Source organism: Natrix helvetica (genome assembly GCF_964273705.1).
Source record: "Natrix helvetica genome assembly, chromosome: 2".
In the NCBI taxonomy this organism is placed as follows: domain Eukaryota; kingdom Metazoa; phylum Chordata; class Lepidosauria; order Squamata; family Natricidae; genus Natrix; species Natrix helvetica.
The window spans coordinates 139,291,868-139,312,042 of NC_138552.1; the positions used below are offsets into that span (position 1 = coordinate 139,291,868).

General features: G+C 40.2%; 1 protein-coding gene across 1 annotated transcript in view; it reads right to left on the bottom strand.

Annotated features, from left to right (window-relative positions):
- Window positions 1-15,602: 15,602 nt before the first annotated feature.
- Window positions 15,603-20,175, bottom strand: part of FOXO1 (forkhead box O1) — a 49,462-nt gene continuing 44,889 nt past the window's right edge. The window contains exon 3 of the mRNA XM_081942703.1: window positions 15,603-18,564. The gene's annotated coding sequence lies outside the window, so the exon portion shown is untranslated. The remainder of the gene's footprint in view (window positions 18,565-20,175) is intronic.

Sequence of the window (20,175 nt, forward strand, 5' to 3'; positions counted from 1 at the left end):
GGACATAGGAAAAATGGCTGGAGGGCTGTTACACAGAAGGCCATAATCCCTAAAGACACGGCATGGACTGATAATCAAGTTACAGAAAAACAGATTCTGGTTATATATTAGCAAATCATGTCTAATAGAGCAATTTGACAACACAACCAGTTACCTAGGGAGTGGGAGAATCCTTTCTCTAGGTGCATTCAAGCAGAGACCGGAAAGCAAAGTGTCTGGGTTGGATCATATGACCCAAAGAACACCTTGCAATTCTTAAAAGCTCCTCTGATCAGTCCCACACAGTAAGAGCCAGTCAGCCACCCTCACAGGAGAATGCCATCATAACCCAGAATGAAGAAGCATTGGCTTTGCATGTTCCCAAGTTTCCCCTTTTACCTATGACAGGGATGGCTAATCTTTTTGTTGTTGTGGGCCGAAAGTAAGTGCACACACCTGCACCCATAGTGCAATGCACACTACCCCTGTGACCCCCTCCCAGCACATCCTCGTGTGACCCCCCCCGTGCTCTCCTTTCCCCCGCGCATGCGCCCCATCCCCCATAAATGCAATGCGCGCCCCCCTCGTGCACCCCACCACCGCGAATGCATGTGTGACCTCCCCCCGCGCTCCCCCTCCCCCCACACACATGCGTTCCATTCCCCCTCACCCATTTTTAGCTTCCATGTTTGTGCACAAAGTCTTCCAGGCCCAAAACGCAGGCTCTGCACCCCATTTTGGGCCTGGAAGGCCTTCTGCACCAACCTGGAAGCCAAAATGGGACACGGGGCGCTGCACAAGGCCCCAAAATGCAATGCGAACTCCCCTCGTGAATGCAGCCTGCCTACCCCACATGTGCCCCATCCCCCTGCATCTACAGCAGAGACCCAAAGACCAGCTGGTCGGCAGGAGGCACGTGCACATGTGGAGCTGGGCTGGGGAGACAGCTGGCATGCCCATAGAGTGGGCTCTGCATGCCACCTGTGGCACGCGTACCATTGGTTCGCCATCACGGACCTATGACAATCTAGATTTGAACGCAGGGATGGAAAGAGAGAAAGGAGAAGCAATATTTTCAAATAATTGTCCCTGTCTCGCCTCCTTCATACCCTTTTGCTCCCTTCCATATTTTCCCAGGCGACCCATGTCTTGTAGCTTTTTGGCTTCTCTGAATTACCAAATCAGATGAGCTCCAACCCAGCAATACTGTTAACTCACAGTGTGGGATTTGCAGGAAAAGTCACAGAACCTGTTTTGCAACACTTCCCGACCACCCTCTCTGTTTTGACCTCAATGAGAGGGAAAGGGATTTTGCTGGCAGGAAATCCATGTTGGGTGTGTGCAGGGCTATTCTTTGCACAAGACTGTATCATTGCACAGTGGTGAATAATCAGACCTCCTTTATTTTAAAATCGGCATTGCTGTGCAGTTGTAGAGTTACACATATAGTTACGCAACCCAAGGAAAAACTAGCCATTTGACGTAGCATTAAAAAAATGGGAAGGAAACTAAATCCATGAGTTCATAATGGCAACCAAGATTTCTACGCAGCTACTCACGGTACCTGAGTCTGAAGTAATCTGAAATAACAGGATGATTTTCTTCCACAGTCATTGTGTTCGTGGCATGTGCTCACACACACTCAAGTAATAAAATACAATCTTTCATGTATTTCTCTTGTAATTAGAAGACCAGACACAGGATTCCAGTATACATTCCATGAATGCTACAGTGATTTCATTAACAAGCTCACCAAACATTTCCTGCAAAGGAGGAGGGGGGGAGATCTGTTGTAGCAATTCCCCAGGAACAAAAGGAATTTCTAGAAATATCCTGCTCTAGTTAGACTTTTTCCTTGGGGGAATTGACTGTGGGATCTCTCTTAATTCCAGTCTGACTATTGCTGTCTATTTAAGACACAAAACTCCGGCACTAGAAAATATCCAACAGCCAAGACCATTAAGGTGTTGTGGAGGACGGGACATTCATCTCCTTAAAATCCTTCTAAGGCAACCATGAAGGGACTGTGGGATGTTTTGTGTTTCTCTGGGGTTCAGACTCTCCTGCTGGAGATCCTGTGACTGGCCGCCCGGCAGAAAAGATTCAGCCCTGCTCAGCCTCTCGGGCCCAGAAACTCCAAGGGAGGACAATGAGATGGGGAAGGAGCCAGGAACAGAATCTGGGTCACTCTGGGGAAATGGGAGAGTTCTGTCCAAGAAGGATGGAAAGGAGGGAGAGAGAAATGAGAGAATGGAAAAACAAAGTGGAGAGGTGTCCAGGAAAAAGCTCCCTGGAGATGATGAGCTGCAAGGATAAGCTCTGTGAGTTGGGTGCCATATAAACTGTTTAGATAGATGATAACTAGCTAGCTAGAGATAGAGATAGATAGATGATAGATAGATAGATAGATAGATAGATAGATAGATAGATAGATAGATAGATAGATAGATAGATAGATAGATAGATAGATAAGGCAGGCAGGCAGGCAGGCAGGCAGGCAGGCAGGCAGGCAGGCAGGCAGGCAGGCAGGCAGGCAGGCAGGCAGGCAGGCAGATAGAGATAGGAACCTTGGAGGAGAAGTAAGGACCCAGATACACATCTACATCAAGAGCAAGCCTTTTCTTCTCTTTGGCTGCTTATCCACATGCCTATCAGGTTTGTGATGGGGATAGGAAATAGCTACCATAATAAGGATTCCTACCTTGAAAGGGGATTAGAAAACCTTCAAGGTCCCTTCTAGCTCTATGATTCTATGACCCATGTCCAGAGACCTAGCAGTTGCTTCCAGAGACTCACAATAACTTCTTAAATCTGTTTAATATTGTCAAAAATAATTGCTTCTTTAAGGGCCTTTCCTCGTGGCTCAAAGGGTTATGTACCCACCTTTCCATTGGCAGAAAACTGCCACAGTATAAAATTTGCTGTCCTAGCTGCCAACCTTAATTCTGCCTCTGTTTTAGCTTGCCATCAGATGGGTGGTATCCTGATTTCCTAAGGGCAGGGTGTGTTAAGCAAAGGTATTGATTAAATCCTTTGGCTTTACAGTACTGCCCTCTCCTTTCTGGACTTTGCCAGGTAAGAGGAAACTATGAACTAGGCCTGCAGTATTGACAAAGGGGGAGACCTGTGGGTTTAGCCATCTGTCAATGCCCTCTTCGCTCCTTAAGCCCGGCAGGCAACTCATCTGTAGAATGGGGCTCCTCTTTATTGGACAATCCACTGCTGGTTGGGTTTCCTTTCTTTCTTTGAGAAAGGGATTAGCACTCAGTTTGCTGTCAAAGCAACTCCACCCAGCAGCATCTGATCCAGAGGAACTCTCCATCCTCCCCACCCCCACCTCCATGCAACAATCACCTGCTTTGCAACCTTCTTGTAAATGTGGGTTTAGCTCTCCCTTTCCTGGATCTGCAGAAAAGCTGATTTACAGTCTGGGAAGAGAGTGGGTACTGCAGGAGAATATACAGTAGTGAAATTCATTTTTTTTTACTACCGGTTCTGTGGGCGTGACTTGGTGGGCGTGGCAGGGGAAGGATACTGCAAAATCCCCATTCCCACCCCACTCTGGGGCCAGCCAGAGGGTTTTTTTTTGCTGGTTCTCCGAACTACTCAAAATTTCCATTACCCGTTCTCCATAACCTGTCAGACCCTGCTGATTTTCACCCCTGAGAATGTCGCTGTTTCAAATCTACCACCTCTCAGGTCTGCAGCCTGCAAGAAGTGGAAAGGGTAGGGAGACCCAGTTGGAAAGTGACAGATTCTTCATATCTTTAGATTGGAATGGCCCCAAGGGAGAGGGTCTGGGTACTGAAGGGTGTGACACTCCAGCCTGACATAACCAGTAGGAGCCAGGCTGATCCCAGCCACCATAGTTATTTGCATATCTGCAGTAATAACGGTGATTATCTCTTTTATTCATTAAACATAAAACTCGCTCAACTGAACATTTAAAAATGCATCACAAATATCATTGACTGGTGCTAATGGTTGATATGAGTTGCTGCCAGCATCCTAGGTATCAACCTAGGTATCCGATGTTTCCAATAGCGCAGCTGTTTGCAGTTCCACTGGTGTTATTGCAGGAAGCTGCAATTTGTTGATGTATCATATAGTGATGATGATGATGATGATGATGATGATGATGATGGTTGTTATTATTATTATTATTATTATTATTATTATTATTATTATTATTATTTTGCACATGTTGAAACTGACATTGCTTGCTGTTGGCTTAAAGGAGAAAACATGACTTTGAAAGCAGGAACTTAATGGTGCCTCAAGTAAAGGCTGGGGAATTAGATGAAGGCAACATATTGGGGACATGGTAGAAAAGGCATGGGGATTGGGAAGTTAGATGAGCCTGTACCAGTGGTGGGTTCCCACCGGTTCAAACTGGTGTGGCCGAACCAGTAGTAACTTGGCAACGTGGGTCGCTGGAACCAGTAGCAACCCAGGCCTGCCACGTCCCCGAACTGGTTCTCCATCTTGTTTTTTTGGCTTCTATGCATGCACAGAGCAATTTTTGTTGTACTGCGCATGAGTGCATAGCACACACCAAGCGTAAGCCAGCAGTAGTGGCTGCCGGAACCCACCACTGGCCTGTACATTATCATCATTAACACTGATGGTCTTGTCTACCATTTAACTCAAAGGTGCTTTTTCAAAAGGCAACTGGAGTTTCTTTGTTTTGCCTGAAGATGTTTTGCTTCTCGTCCAAGAACTTAAAATAATAAATAATTATTTAAAACAATTCAGTCATAACTGAAGAAGCTTCTTGGATGAGAAGTGAAATATCTTCAAGCAAAACAAAGAAACTCCAGTTGCCTTTGGGACAACCACGGCCTGGATGACTGAGAATCTCCATAGATATCTATCATTTAAGTTGCTTTTTTCTTCATTCTCCCCCATCATTTGCTCTTTTCTTATAGACAGAAACTATACGTGTGCTTCTTATAGAGAGGAGATACTGCAGCTGGAACCGTGTTCCAAAATGCAGTGAATGTTAATAGGCACCTGATAAAGACTGCCATGGAAGCAAAGGCAGGCACCAGAGAAATGTTCTTGATGATGATGTTATCCATTCAGTCAAGTCTGACTCTTGGCGATTCTATGGGCCAGGTCTCTCCCCATCTTCTGATCTTGCACTATTTTTTTGTGTGTGTGTTCAGGCTCAGGTGTCACCAGAGAAATAGAAAGGTGCAAAGTCAAATGTTTTCTGAAAAGCAATAGTGATTATAATTGGGGGAAGGGGGATAGTCTATTTTTCAGGTGGTGAATATATTCAGACACAATCCCTTTATTTATTTGCATACGTACACTGTTTCCTTCAAGATCAATAAGAGGTTCTACCTATCCACAATTCCATGGGGGTGGGGAGCCATAGCTTTGGAGGTGTTCCTTTCTTTCCCTCACCTCATATGCCTGCTTATTAGTTGTACACATTCAAGTAATAACACTGGACCCAATTGAGCTTGTGTCTTTATCACTTAGATAATGACAGAATGCCAAGCTAGGCTGTCCTGCTTATATAAGTAGCATGCAGCTTTAGGAGCATTGAACTAGAAAAAGTGAGAGGGTCACACCATACCCAAGAGCATAAGTCACACTTGTGTGAAAGACCTGTTCTAAAGGCAGGACAAAGAGCTTATTGGGAGGATGAGTTGAATTCAAGGGTCAAGAGAAGGCAGTTATCCATTTTATAGGTGATAATCCTAGGTTGCTCCTTCCATAAAATCAGAATAAATATAACCTTCAACATCCCACAGCATGTATGGTACCACAGAACTGCCCCAATGGCAGAGAGGGCTTGAGTTGGTTTTTCTTTGCACAAAGCTTACAAAATATAGGGGCTACAGCATTAGATATGAACAATCCACAGACCTAGCTAGTTTTCTGGTTGTAGGATAGTTAGGGTAGGGTGTTCTGACGTAGGCTTCCCCAGCAGCACAAAGCCGAGTCCTCATCCCGATAAACCCTTTTTATTTAATTTACAATGAATTCCTCTCCAGCAAAGTCCCAGTCCACAGTCTTTTAAGATAGTTCACAATTGCCAACCTTTATCAGGCTTGGAGAGTAGCCAGGCCGATATCTTTCAGATGCCGCAACGCTTGGCAAGAATGAACTAATTGCCTCCTGCAACACCCCTCCCCTTTCACTCCTCTTTTATTCTCTATGGGAGGGGCCATTCACCGTCCACCTGTGGCCTTACTCCCAAGTTGACCCTTGTTCCTTAGCTGTTCCCTTCATCTGGCAACTCTGCACATGTGCACACTGGGAACAGGCTCCAGCTGTTCGTCTGCATCACTGATGTCTGACTCTGAAGGCAGCTGATAAGTGTCAGATGGCCCTGGACCCATCTCTGCCTCCAACGCGGAGCCCTCGTCAGAGCCTTCCCCAGATTCTAGGACTGGCCCATGTTCCTCTCCAACCTTCTCACTGCCCGAATCTGCTGCCAACTCCGCTAGCCACTACGGGCCACAACATAGGGTACTTAGGGTAGTTTTCTGGCTGTAGGGTAAAAGCACATTTTCAAGCATCTTTTATCATCTTGATTTAAAAGTTATCAGCAGTGCATGAGTCATCCTTAGAAGAGGCCTATCTACATAGTCCCCAAGAGCTGACATTGACTTGATTGCACATACCGTATTTTTCGGAGTATAAGATACACCTTTTTCCCTCAAAAAAGAGGCTGAAAATCTGGGTGCGTCTTATACACTGAATACAGCATTTTTTGCCTCACAAAACCCTGCCCCTTCACCAAAATGGCCTTGTATAGCTTCTAGGAAGCTTTTGGAGAGCTCCTGGGGCGTGGGGAGGGCGCAAATGAGGAAAAAACTGCCCATGTTTTGCTCAATTTTACCCTCCCCCAGCCCCCAAGAGCAATCTATAAGCTTCGTAAAGGCTATCCATGCCCTTTTTTAAAATAAAAAATGGACCCATTTTCACGAAAAATGGGCCGCTTTTTGCTCCCCCCCCCCATTGAGCACTCTGCAAGCTCCCTAAAGGCTATTCATGACTTGGGGGGGGAATGGGCCCATTTTTTGCAAAAAATGGACCGTTTTTGGTTTGCAGAGTGCAAAAACTTATTTTAAATTTTCCTCTTCAAAACTTTGCTGCGTCTTATACTCCAGTATGTCTTATACTCCGAAAAATATGGAAATTCAGGGCATGAAGAGAGAAAGCAGAAGAGTAATCATTTGTACTTTGGTACTAATGCCAAGAAGAGAGTGCTTAAACCTGCATGGGTAGACAGGGTGTGTGTGAAAAGACATAAAACTTAGACCCACAGAAATAATTTCAGCTGCTCACTCAGGATGATGTTACCATTCTTTCCTCCAACTTAATCACATGGTGATTGCCTGCTTCAATCGGCATACTTTAATTAGCATTAAGGGATTTAACTTGAGAGCAGAATGCCCAAGTACATCTTCATTTTGATCAGCGTTTTGTCAGTGGTTTTTGGTTTTCAGGGGCTTCTTTTTCCCCAAGTTAAGCATTTGTCAGATGAGGCTTATAAATCTGACATTATAAATAATTGCCCAGTCTTATTACTAATTACAACCCCTTCTGGAAACAAGGGAAAATTGGATCTGTCCTCCTTGGCTGAGTCTCTAATTAGTCAAGCTGCTAATTAATAAGACATGGAAAAGAATCACTGAGGGATGGGGTTTTTTCGCCTGTATCATCTTGATTTTTATTTAATAGGTTTTATATTCCATTATTGTTACATCATTTGTATGAAATGTGAAATCACATATGAAATGTGAAATATGAAAATTTTATGTAAAATAATTTCTCTTAGCCCCTTAGTTTTCCTCCTGTCTCTTGTTGGAAGAATGCCAAACATTTATTGTGACAATGGTAAAATCAATTTTAACATGACAGTTAATGCAGTGGTGGGATTCAAAAAAAATGTATTACCGGTTCTGTGGGCGTGGCAGGGGAAGGATACTGCAAAATCCCCATTCCCTCCCCACTCTCAAAATTTCCGCTACCGGTTCTCTAGAACCTGGCTGAATACCACTTCTGAGTTAATGACAGATTAACTGGGTATACTTCATAAAAGACAGGATATTCTAGTCAGGTTTCTGAAATAAGAAGACTAAACAAACACATAAGGGTCGAATCTAAGCAGTGCCAGAGGGCGGCGCCCAGGAGCAGGGCCTTCTCTGTGATGGGCCCAGCCCTCTGGAATGACCTCCCCCCCGATATTAGGATTACTACCGACCTCCGCTCCTTCCGTTCAAAACTCAAGACCCACCTTTTTCAACTAGCCGGCCTGGCTCAACCATAGTTCCATGTTTATCCTCCTGGCAATCTTTTAAACTTGTAATTTTATATTGGGGGTATTTTAATTTTTAATCCTATTATGACTATTTCTATGTATTGTATTGTGCGATTTTGATACCTCCTCCGTGAAATGTTTAATTGTATAATATGTGCTTTTTATTTATTGTACGCCGCCCCGAGTCCCTTCGTGGAGAGGGAGCGGCTAACAAATCTAATAAATTCAATTCAATTCAATTCAATCTGAGGGAAATCTAGTTAAATTAATATTGGTTCTCTGCTGAGGCCTTATTCTGTAGTAACTACTGTGGATTGTTGCTTCTTTTCCCCGCTTACCCTATTTCTGATTTTGCCTTTCAATTCTTCTTTCTCTTTCAACTCGGGGGCATCTGTGAGAAATGAGCAAACAGCTCAAGACGGAGTCCTTCAATCAGGAGATCAAAGCCCTGCCCACCCTCCCTTACACGGGTTATAGACAAGATGCACCTAACAAGAGGACTTGGATCATGCAGTCATGGTCACCATCTTAAATGTTTTATTCTGCAAATACCTCTGCTCTTCCTTTTTTCAATATTCCTTCTCCTTTCAGCTAGCTCTAATTATTTGCTATTTTAATAGGCATACGGAGGAATGGATACTTTTGTCCATCCTTTTGATGAAGGCAGTTGAGAGAAAATTTTCCATGACTAAATAAATCCTAACTTTAGTAGTCCTCATAATTTTGGGAATGATGAGAAGTAGGGAGTGTTCCAAGCAAGGCAGGCCTGTATAAAGCAATGCCAGAGGCAGTATGAAGCCAAATAAGTGGAATCAATTTCCATAATCTGCAGATCTAGTTTTCAAAATAAGTTACTGCTGTCTATTTATGTATATAAATCCCTAACTCCTTGCCAAAACAAATCTTCTCATTTTGATACTAACCCCCCCAGGCATTGCTTGTGATTGGTAGTACTGTAGTAGCAGCTCATGTTCTGCTGTGTCTAAAAGTTTTTCATAAGATGTAAATCATACTGAATGATGGCTTTCTTTTCACTCGACATGCATGTACCTATGCATATAATTGTTATCACGTTTGTTCCTTTTATACAGCACTCATGGCAAAACGCAAAAAGGCAATACAATAAAAGACAAAATTGCCATGAGTATCATTAAATGGAAAATAAATTCAGAAAATTCTTCGATTCTTTTTTGAAAGCTTGACACCATATCCCCAAATACTGTGGAGATGAGATAGTCAGGATCAGATATATCTTCTTGAGGAACATATTCCATGATTGGATAGTCTATTTAGGAGAAGGTCCTCTGCTATATAGTCATGAGATGAACTTCAGGTAGCAAAGACATCTTCCAAAGAGCTTCCTCTCCTACTAAAAAAAAATCAGGTAGGCTTGAGTGGTAGATCTGGTTTTTGAGATAGTCAGGGCTACTCACCGCATAACTATGCAAACATGAGCCTAACCACAGCTGGGGGTCAAGGAGTAAACCCAAATTATGAATCTGTTCTCCTTGTGGGAGCAGGGAGTAAAATGTCCTGAAGCACTTTCTCAAGTAAATTATACAGAACAGTGCATATCACAGAAGTGAGTACACCTCATCACATTTTTTTGCCAGCACTTTAGACATTAATGACTGTATGTTGCGTTATTTTGAGGGGACAGCACATTTACACTGTTATACAAGCTGTATACTCACTACTTTACATTGTAGCCAAATGTCATTTCTTCAGTGTTGTCACATGAAAAGATATACTTAAATATTTACAAAATGTGAGGGGATGTCCTCACTTCTGTGATATACTGGTATATGCTGTAAACCTGACTGGAGAAGCAAGGGTTAACTGATGTTGTATGTGCACTTGAAATAGGCAACTGTGTCCAGGGCCCAATGCCTTCATCACACCTTTCTCCTTTTAACCTTCTTTAGAGCAGGTGTGCTTTGTGAGGGGTGTTTATTTCCAAGTGTCAGCCATGCTAGCCATTCTCACCTTCCTAAAAAAATCAGGAATCTGGTGCATCTTTTCCAGCTAACCTATTTTATTAAAAGGCATAAGCTTTTATGAATTGCCATGTAACTTCTTCACAACTGCAACTTATATAAGCTTATACCATTTATTGAAATTGTTTGAGCAGAAAAGATAGTACCAAGCTCCTCCTGGCTTTTTGCCACCATGGACCCACACAGCTCTCTTTCTCCAATGCGGGGACATGGTGGCTCAGTTGCTTGTCGATCAGAAAGGTTGGCAGTTCGGTGGTTCGAATCCCCAGTGCTGCGTAAGAGTGAGCCCCCGTTACTTGTCGCAGCTCCTGCCAACCTAGCAGTTCGAAAGCATGTAAGAGTGCAAGTAGAAAAAATAGGAACCACCTTTGGTGGGAAGGTAACAGCATTCCGTGCACCTTTGCCGTTTAGTCATGCTGGCCACATGACCACGGAGATGTCTTCGGAAACTGCTGGCTCTTCGACTTTGAAACAGAGATGAGCACCACCCCCTAGAGTTGGGTACAACTAGCACATATGTGTGAGGGGAAATCTTCTCCAATATCTTCCCAGAGGGATTCTAAGCTCAGTAATTACCTGGAGAACCAGAATGAAGACATGGTAGTAGATCCTTCACTGTCCTTACTAAATATTTAGCAAAGAGAAAGGGCATCTTTGGAGAGCTCCCTCAAGTCTGGCACATCCCTTTAGACAGCAGAAGAGCAGAACTGTGTGGCACAGTTGCCAACTGGAAGTCTTCCCCCCCCCCTCCAGTCTTCTGACTCCATTCCATCTTTCCATCTGCCTTTCTTTTGATTTCTTAAGCTCTACTCCAAAAAGTATATTTTAAACAGTAATTAAGAACATCATTACTTTCTAGGTGTTTCAACAGGCCACTTTTCTTTTAAACAGGTAGCTACCATTTTAGAAAGTGCTCCAAACTCAACCAAGGAGAAGTCTCAGCAGCTTCTGCCTCGTGGGCTGCTTCTCACCCCCATAGGTGTCCCAGAAACTAATTTTAGATCAAAGCATTAGGGAGGAATGTGAATTTCGGCAAAAATCTACTGCAAGGATATATGTTTGGATGTGTATTATTGTCATACAAACCATGACAGGTCAGTTGAACTAAATAATATGTACTTTTAAAATCTAAAATTGGGAAATTGGGAATATATTTATATTCATTCCTTCTGCCAAATATTTCATTTGGCTGTTTGCTTGAGGTCTTTTTCAAGATCAAAGAGACCAGTAGTATATATTATTTTAAAATCCACAAAAACCCTTTTGTACAGATTTGCCAATGCCCATCTTTGCCACTTCTTTTGGAAGGATTGCAGCTGGTCACTTACTTTTGGGGTTTCCTATTAGGTGGTCCCTCCAGTCAGTTTTCCGATATTTCTTAGATTTTTCAATTCAATCAGAATGGAGCTGGAAGGGACCTTGGAGGTCTTCTAGTCCAATCCTCTGCTCATGCAGGAGACCCTATACCATTTCAGACAGTTGGCTGTCCGGCCTTTTCTTAAAAACCTCCAGTGATGAAGCACCTACAACTTCTGATGGCAAGCTGTTCCACTCGTTAATTATTCTCACTATTAGGAAGTTTCTCCTTATACAGGTTGCTGCTCTCTTTTACACATACATACATACATACGTACATACATACATACATACATACATACACACACACACACACACTCATTCATTCATTCATTCATTCATTCATTCATTCATACTGTACATATCCCCCCCTCTCTTCCTCTCCTTTTCTGCAGGAGTTGAAGGCCGCTTACATGGGGATCTTCCTTCATTTTATTTGCTCAATAACATTTTCAGATGCAGGCTGAGCTGAGACAAACAGTATAACAGGACCAAAGTTGATCCAGTGGTCCAGATGGACACAAGTCCTATACCAACTTCTTAACCAGTATAGGACACTGGAACTTCCCCATCTCATTAACTCCATTTTTTTAAAAATCCCAATTAAATCAGATTCTGATTACTTTGTGCTGTGCCATTTTCTGCCATTTTTCCTATATGCTAAAAGGATCGCTTGTGTATGAAAAGGCCTGAGCTCTCTGGAGATAGATCTGTATACACTTCCCACTCCTAGATCTACTGCCGGTGTGAGAGAATATTCTGCTGTTGATAGCTTCTGTTGCTAGAGCAATTCTGTGACCTGGAATGCAATGGAGTGGAGGTTCAAGTTGCACACTGCCTTGAATTAAGCAATCAATCAATACCTGCCCCTATGCCTTTACTTTTGATTAAATCATTAAACTCCTGACTCAAATGTTTTTTTTCTAAAATGTACATGTAGAATTATACATATAAAATAATGTGTGTTAAATACATATGTATTAAATATGTAATAAAATCTTCTCAGTAACCCAGGCTACCAGATGAGCAAGTAGACAATATCACTATATTATAGTCCACGTTTGTTGTATATATTGTACTGTTTTTGTAGCCTGTAGTATACTTTATTAGAAAGGTGTCACTAATACTAATTATATCTTCCTATGAATCAGTAATTCTCAGTCTTCTTGACAACTTTCAGATTGAATAGCCATCAATTCCCAGAACTCTCAGCAATGCTAGGTTGGTTGGGGAATTCTCCAAGTAGCAAAGGTTGGGAAACCCAACTCTATAATATGGAATTTCCCATTAACCATGATAAAAATTTCTGCATTGCTAAACAGCAGGCACAAAGTCATATCTGTTATATTTTCTTTAACAGGAGTTTTTGAATTCCTCCCAATTAGCTATCAAACTCTGGTGAGGGATGGGTGAGGAGATAAGTCTTGTGATTTTAACTAGTCTGTTGGAATCACACTCCACAGAATACCTGGTACCAAAGCAAAGTGAATGGGACCAGAACTGAGTTAAATTAAAATTACATCACATTGAGTCACATACATTTCATATTTTATGTATATAAAAAATATAATTTGGTATTAGATATTGGAAGCATTCTTAGGGCCACACATGCTTCAAAGGCTCTAAATAGATAGCTAAAGCTGACCTAGTTACTTGCGGGATCGCATCCTCCCACATACATCCCTGCGGCCAATTCGCTCACACAGGGAGGGACTTCTGGTGCCGTCCACTAGGCAATGCCAACGGGCGACACCGAGGAGTAGGGCCTTCTCTGTGATGGGCCCAACCCTCTGGAATGACCTCCCCCCCGACATTAGAACAACTTCTGACCTCCGCTCCTTCCGGCAAAAATTGAAGACTCACCTGTTCCGATTAGCAGGCCTGGCATAATTACAATCTGTCCCTCCTGGCAAATGTATTATTATCTGGCTATCTTAGGGGTTTTTTAATTTGTTGTGTCTGTTTTAGGATTTAAAACTTATATTTATATTAGCTTTGTACAGTTCTTTTAATTGCATTTTAACCTCCTCCAAACTGTACATATTTCACTTTTTTATTGTATTCTGTGATATTCTCTATGGACTGTACACCGCCCCGAGTCCCTTTTGGGAGAGGGGGCGGTCTAGAAGCACCAAATATAAATAAATAAATAAATAAATAAAGGTAGTTGATAATAAAAATCGTTCACTTGGAAAATTTCCCAAGTAAAATGTCAAAGAATGGAACAGAGATTAATGCCCCAGAAGTAGGTGGCTCCATTGTTTTATGAGAAGATATGGTATATTGTGACAAAACTGAAACTGTTATTTTGGCAATAGTCTACAGTAGATAACGGAAGCATAATTTCATGTTTCATTCTGCATTTTCAGGCGTACCAAGTGATGTTTTATTTATTGTGGAAAAAATCTTTCAGGAGACACTTTTTTATTGAACTTAGTTTTTGTTGGGTTAGTTTTAGACTTATACCTTGCTATAAAATGTTTACATTTAAAGATGAATTCAAACAAAAACAAGTGTTAAGTTTGAATCTTTTTCTTCAGTTATATCTATGCCTCTTGGGAACCAGAATAGAAATAGTCCATGTAACCCCCAAATTCTATTAGTAGAGCTCTCTCTTCTTAAGACTACATGTGGAAGTTATGACGAAGGCCTCATAACTTTCCCCAGCAGCAGAGACAGAAATATAAAATACTATTGCAAGTACTACCCTGTTTCCCTGAAAATAAGACCTCCCGGGATAATAAGCCCAATCAGGCTTTTCAGCGCATGCGCGAAAATAAGCCCTCCCCGAAAATATTGCAACACAGCAGCAGCCATGAGGTGACCACGCTCGCCGTCTCCTGCCCTCAAAAATAATAAGATCTCCCCAAAAATAAGGCCAAGCGCTTATTTTAGGGGCCAAAAGAAAATAAGAACGTGTCTTATTTTCAGGAAAACACGGTACATTATACTGGCTAAACCATGCTCTGTGTTATCTCCTGTGACAATGAAAGGGCAGTATTGATGCACCCCAAAAGAAAGGGAGGTACAAGAGCTGCCAAAAAGAGTGTCTTATTATTTTCCATGGTGATTTGCTATTATACGAATACTGCAGAGACATATATACAGAAGTTTTAAAAGAAGTTTTATGTTAGCCATTGGCTTTGGGAGATGAGGTGTTTTTATTAGTGATAAGTGGTACTTTCCCATTCCACTAATTAATGTTAGTGCCTTTCCTTGGTGGTTTTAAAAAAAAACCTCATTAGCATATTTTCCCCTTTAACTGCAAAGAGGAGTGGTTTTGAAATCTCAGTTTACGTATATCTTACAGTGGCACTAAACCAATTTCCTGGTTTAAATGCCATGGGGAAGATAATTTAGAAAAAGGAAGTCTGTTCTGCCGCAGAATATACCAGAGGAGAAGTGAACAGACTTATAAGTCAACTTAACTCAATGTCCATGGGAACGACTTGTACCTCTATTTAGGCATCTTAAACTTCTCTTTTTTTTCAAGCGCAGCTACAGCAGTGACACTTTTTGGAATAAGGACACCAAATTAATGTAGACCAAGATTCCAGCTGTAGAAGTTGGTAAAGCAGTTAAAATAAAATTTACAGTGGCATCATTTTATTGCTGACTTTTGGTTGTGGATGGTAAATGTTTTAGCCTGAAACAAGTGTTTGTTGAGAAAGTTAGCAGATAAGGAACACAAACAATCCCATACATAACTGAGTGAATGCAGAATTGGGAATCAGAGCCAGGGGATTTATTTGGGTGCAAATAGAGCTGCAGGCAATGACTTCCTGAAGCAAATCATACCCCCTCAATCTCAGGTCCCCATATATTAAAAAGGAAAATAGTATTTATTTATTTTATAAAATATATTCTCTTTCCAATAAAAAAAATGCCCAGGAAGTTGTTTTAAAAAGCCTCTTCTCATGATAATTCTGTAAAGACAGACTAGAAAGATTTTAAATGCCTTTGCATTTCTGAATGAGCACAAACAATAACAAATAAACAGAATCCTTTATCAGCATACAGATAAGCCATATGAAGGACAAGATCATTAAAGTAATGCATATACATGTACGGGTTTATACAAAGGATTATTTTCTGTTTGGAAAAACATCAGGCACTTTTCCACAAATATCCAAAAGGTAGTCTGAAGTGTTCAGCAATCAAATTGCCTTTACAAATCACAAAAATGATCTGAACTATTTGGATGTCAACATGTTGGTGAGGGAAATACAAGGGAAACCAAAGTGGAGGATGATTCTTTTCATAAAAGATCTAGTTATAATGCAGTTACATTTTCTCTGTTATCTTAAACCACATCATTAATTTCAGACCATATAAAACACAAAATCATTTTCTTGAAATATTAATTATAAATTAATAAGCCTGAACTTTTCCTCTGATGATCTTAAGAAAGTTTAAAAGTTGTAGCAACATCTAATTCATTGGATCAAGTGCAAATTTAAGATTGCAATCCTGACACATGCTTGCTAGGATGTCAAACCCACTGAATGGTCAGAATTATATCATAACAAGCATGTGCAAAATTGCACTGTAAGACTTTTAAAGAACTGGTCCATATTAATAATCATCTCTTTTTTTTAAAAAAATGCTCTGTTGAGTTGTCACCATTCAACATTATAACATTAGCTTATCATTTCATAGAACTTGTCAGTTTATCAAAGCAAAGATCTCATTAATGCAGTTATTAATACATAATTAGAAAACAATACATTAAATTGGAACAGTTCTATTACATATTTCTTTTACAGACTGAGACAGAGAATAGCCTGGCTGCTTGGAAAAGCAACTGACACAATTTACAAAGCCATCATTTGCTATTATTTAAAATTACAGAATATAAAGATATATGCAAAAACATGTATGATCAATCTTCACATTGATTTTTTATAACACCACACTCCATTACTTTTTTAATTTCCCTGTCCTCCTGCCCTGTAACAGCATTATTGAGCATTGGATCCAGGTAACGCTAATTGTCAGTTGTTTTAAATGAGCAGAGGTGTTTCTTAACTTGGCAAGCAATATTCAACTAATATTCATACTGAATTGAAACATACACAGAGACATGAAAATATTTAACAGTCTTTCCCAGGATTCTTTGCCAGCATTATTAGAATATTCTTAGGTTATAATATGCTCATGGAAACATTCTCCTCTTAGGGGTATTCTGGTAGTAGTTAACATATATGCCTGCAGCTGTACACCTTGTGGTATTATATGAAAATAAGGTCTTCAAAAAATATCTTGTATGTGTCTTCCATGAGGCAAGTGCAGTTGAACCACATGATATATTAAATCATTGGAGGGGGGGTTAAAGCTTAAATGTCCCTCAGGGGCTCACCTAATGTTCACTAAATCATCCATGGCTATTCCTCATGATCTCACTCTCCAAAACATTGAAACAAAATGATTTGGCAATTTTGAGGGGCCAGTCTCCCTGCCTTTTCCTCAGGTGCCCCTGAAATCTACTTCAGAGAATTGAAAATTAAATTTGCTAGGATTTAAAGACTTTTTTGAATAAATATTTTCTTTGCTTGGATTTTGGAGGGAAGAGATTCAATATCATATAAAAGAAAGATGCACAACACAGCTATTATATCAAAGAGACATAACATATAGCTCACAATTTCAATGATACTTATATTTATTTATATATTGCAAGCCTGCTCTTATCAATCTAGGAGTAAATTATTGGAACTTTTCTTGATCATTGTAAGATGTTGAAGCCAATGTAAACCCCAGCAAAACTATTGTTACATTATTATGATCAAGATTTATTTCTACAAAATACATTATTACATCATAATTAGCGTAAACCAGTTTCTAGCTGTATGATCTCTTCAAATCAAAATAGGAGGCAGTAATAAAAAGGAAATGAGGGACCATGCAATTAAAAAATGTAAATTAAAATGGATTATTAAAGAAAATATTAACACAAATGCCTAATAATCTTTATAAAACTTCATAAAATAAATACAAACATGATCTGTATGTACAAAGTATTTAACAACATTTAAGACTTTTGCACAGTCAATATAGTACTAAGAATACAGATCATCTTCATGCCAGATAAAAACCAGACATTTTTTATGTAAAAACCTTCTCTTATAAATCTTACAGAATGCTAATAAAAATTCTCTCCTCTTATATTGTTAAAATACTGTGTATAAAATATGCTGAATGTTTTTAAAATATTGGATTCTGCATATTTTTAAGAAGCTTGTAAAACAGCAAATGTAAGAAAATAGTTATAGATGTATTACAAATTTTACGTTTTATTAATAAAATTAATCAATCTGGAAATGAGCTCTACAATATATCTACTCCATATGCAAACAAAGCTTCTCAATATACTCTCTAATGTAGAAATCTGAATACCAAAACTTTGGTTGGGTTATATTCAATGGTTTGTCGCATATAAAATTTACAGCAACTTTAATTCACCAAAAGAAAATTAATCAAGCTGTTCATCATGTTCCATGATTTTAATTAAATCTAATATGTTCTTGCAGAAACAAAGTTTACTTCCACAACTTATTCTATACACCACTTTGCCCATACTGCTGCCATGTTAGCAGGAATTATGGGATCTGAAATTTAATACATCTGGAAGCCACCTATTTGGGGAAAGCTGCAGCATAAAGTCAAGTATTTTCTGTTTTTCTATGACATAGTAGTGAGTTTGGCACTTCCAAATAAAGACACTTCCAATGGCACATTCCTTACTTACAGCAACGAATAACCTGCAAGTATCTGGCAGCAAACATTTTGTACAAAAAAAGAGAGAGAAAGAGAGATCTGCAGCCAAGACTGACAAGAGAAAAAAAAATTCTACAAGAAATTGCAAAGAAGACGAAGAACATCTTTGGACTTCTTTATGCATATGCAGTTCTTGTAGTCAGAGATGTCTGAAGCACTTTAAACTGTAGCCTAGGATAATAGAAAGAAAACATACAATGATAAAAGGCATTCTTGATTGATCTATATAAAAATGCATTTATGAATGACTTTTTTCATCAGGGTCTGGCAAACTATACTACTTTGACATAAGTCTGTCGGGGAGGATATTGAGGTATCTATGCCTTAAAAATTGGTGGTGGTGATTTCCAGTGATTTTACTCAAAAGAGGTAAAAGATAACGCTATATTTGACTTCACATGGTAGCTTGCTTTTTTATGTCTGCTGTTGCCTTTTGATGAGCTGCTCTTTTGTGATCCCTTGCTTAAGATCACATAGTGTGATTCATCATCTAGATACTTTCAAAATGTAATTCCATCCCATCCTTTCATCATATAACAATATGCAAGAATGTCCTACCAAAACCATTAATCTTTAGAAAACTGAGAATGAAAAGCATGATGGTAATTTCAAAATGAAGCCATTAAAATGCCTAGATCAGTGATGGCGAACCTATGGCACGCGTGCCACAGGTGGCACGCAGAGCCATTTGTCAGGGCACGTGAGGCGCTGCCCTGTCAGCTGAGTTCACCGTTTTTAAAAGCCATTTTTCACCCTCCCCAGGCTCCAGAGGCTTTATAGGAGCCTGTGGAGGGCGAAAAGAGCCCCCCCCCGCCCTCCCCGACCCTCCGAGCAAACCGGAAGTCACTCCGGACAGTCCCTGAAGCCTTCAAAACGCTTAAAACGACCCTCCGAGCAAACTGGAAGTGACTTCCGGTTTGCTCGGAGGGTCGTTTTAAGCGTTCTGAAGGCTTCAGGGAAGCCTCCGGACGATCCCTGAACCCTCCGGAGGGCCTCCGGGGGGGGGGGGGGGAGGCTCTTTTCACCCTAGATTAATGGTAAAATAAGTATTCCTTTCTCTTCCATTTTTGTTGCCGTTTCCACTCATTATTTATTGGCCAAATTGCACCTAAATTTATTCTACACTACTAAACCTTTATCATAACATTTTATTACTATTAAAATTCAGGTTTTCTGCTTTGAGAAAACTAACGTACCTCATATCTCATAAGATAGCTTTTTAATAACTTCTATAATGATTTTTGAAGTACAGGTAGTCCTTGACTTACAACCACAATTGAGCCCAAAATTTCTGTTGCTAAGGAAGTTGGTTATTAAGTGGGTTTTGTCCCATCTTTCAACCTTTCTTGTTACCATTGTTATGTAAATCACTGCAATTATTAAATTAGTAACAGAATTGTAAAGTGAATCTAACTTCCCCATTGACTTTGCTGGTCAGAAGTTCACAAAAAGTGATCCCATGATTCTGGGACACTGCAACTGTTATAAATACGAGTCAGTTGCCAAGTGTCCCAATTTTGATCACATAACCATGGAGATGTTGCAAGCGTGAAAAAGTCCCAAGTCACCTTGTTGTTGTTATAACTTTGAATGGTCAGTAAACGAAAGATTGTAAATCAAGGATCATCTCTATGGCTTTATAAATCATGAAGGCAAAGTATGTGTTTATAAACTTTCTGATCTAGAATAAGAGAATTGATATGCAGCTTTTCATTCTAATGGAAGAGACTATCCCAAGCTCAATTTTTCCCTTATATTATTGCTTTAAGATAATGAATGTAT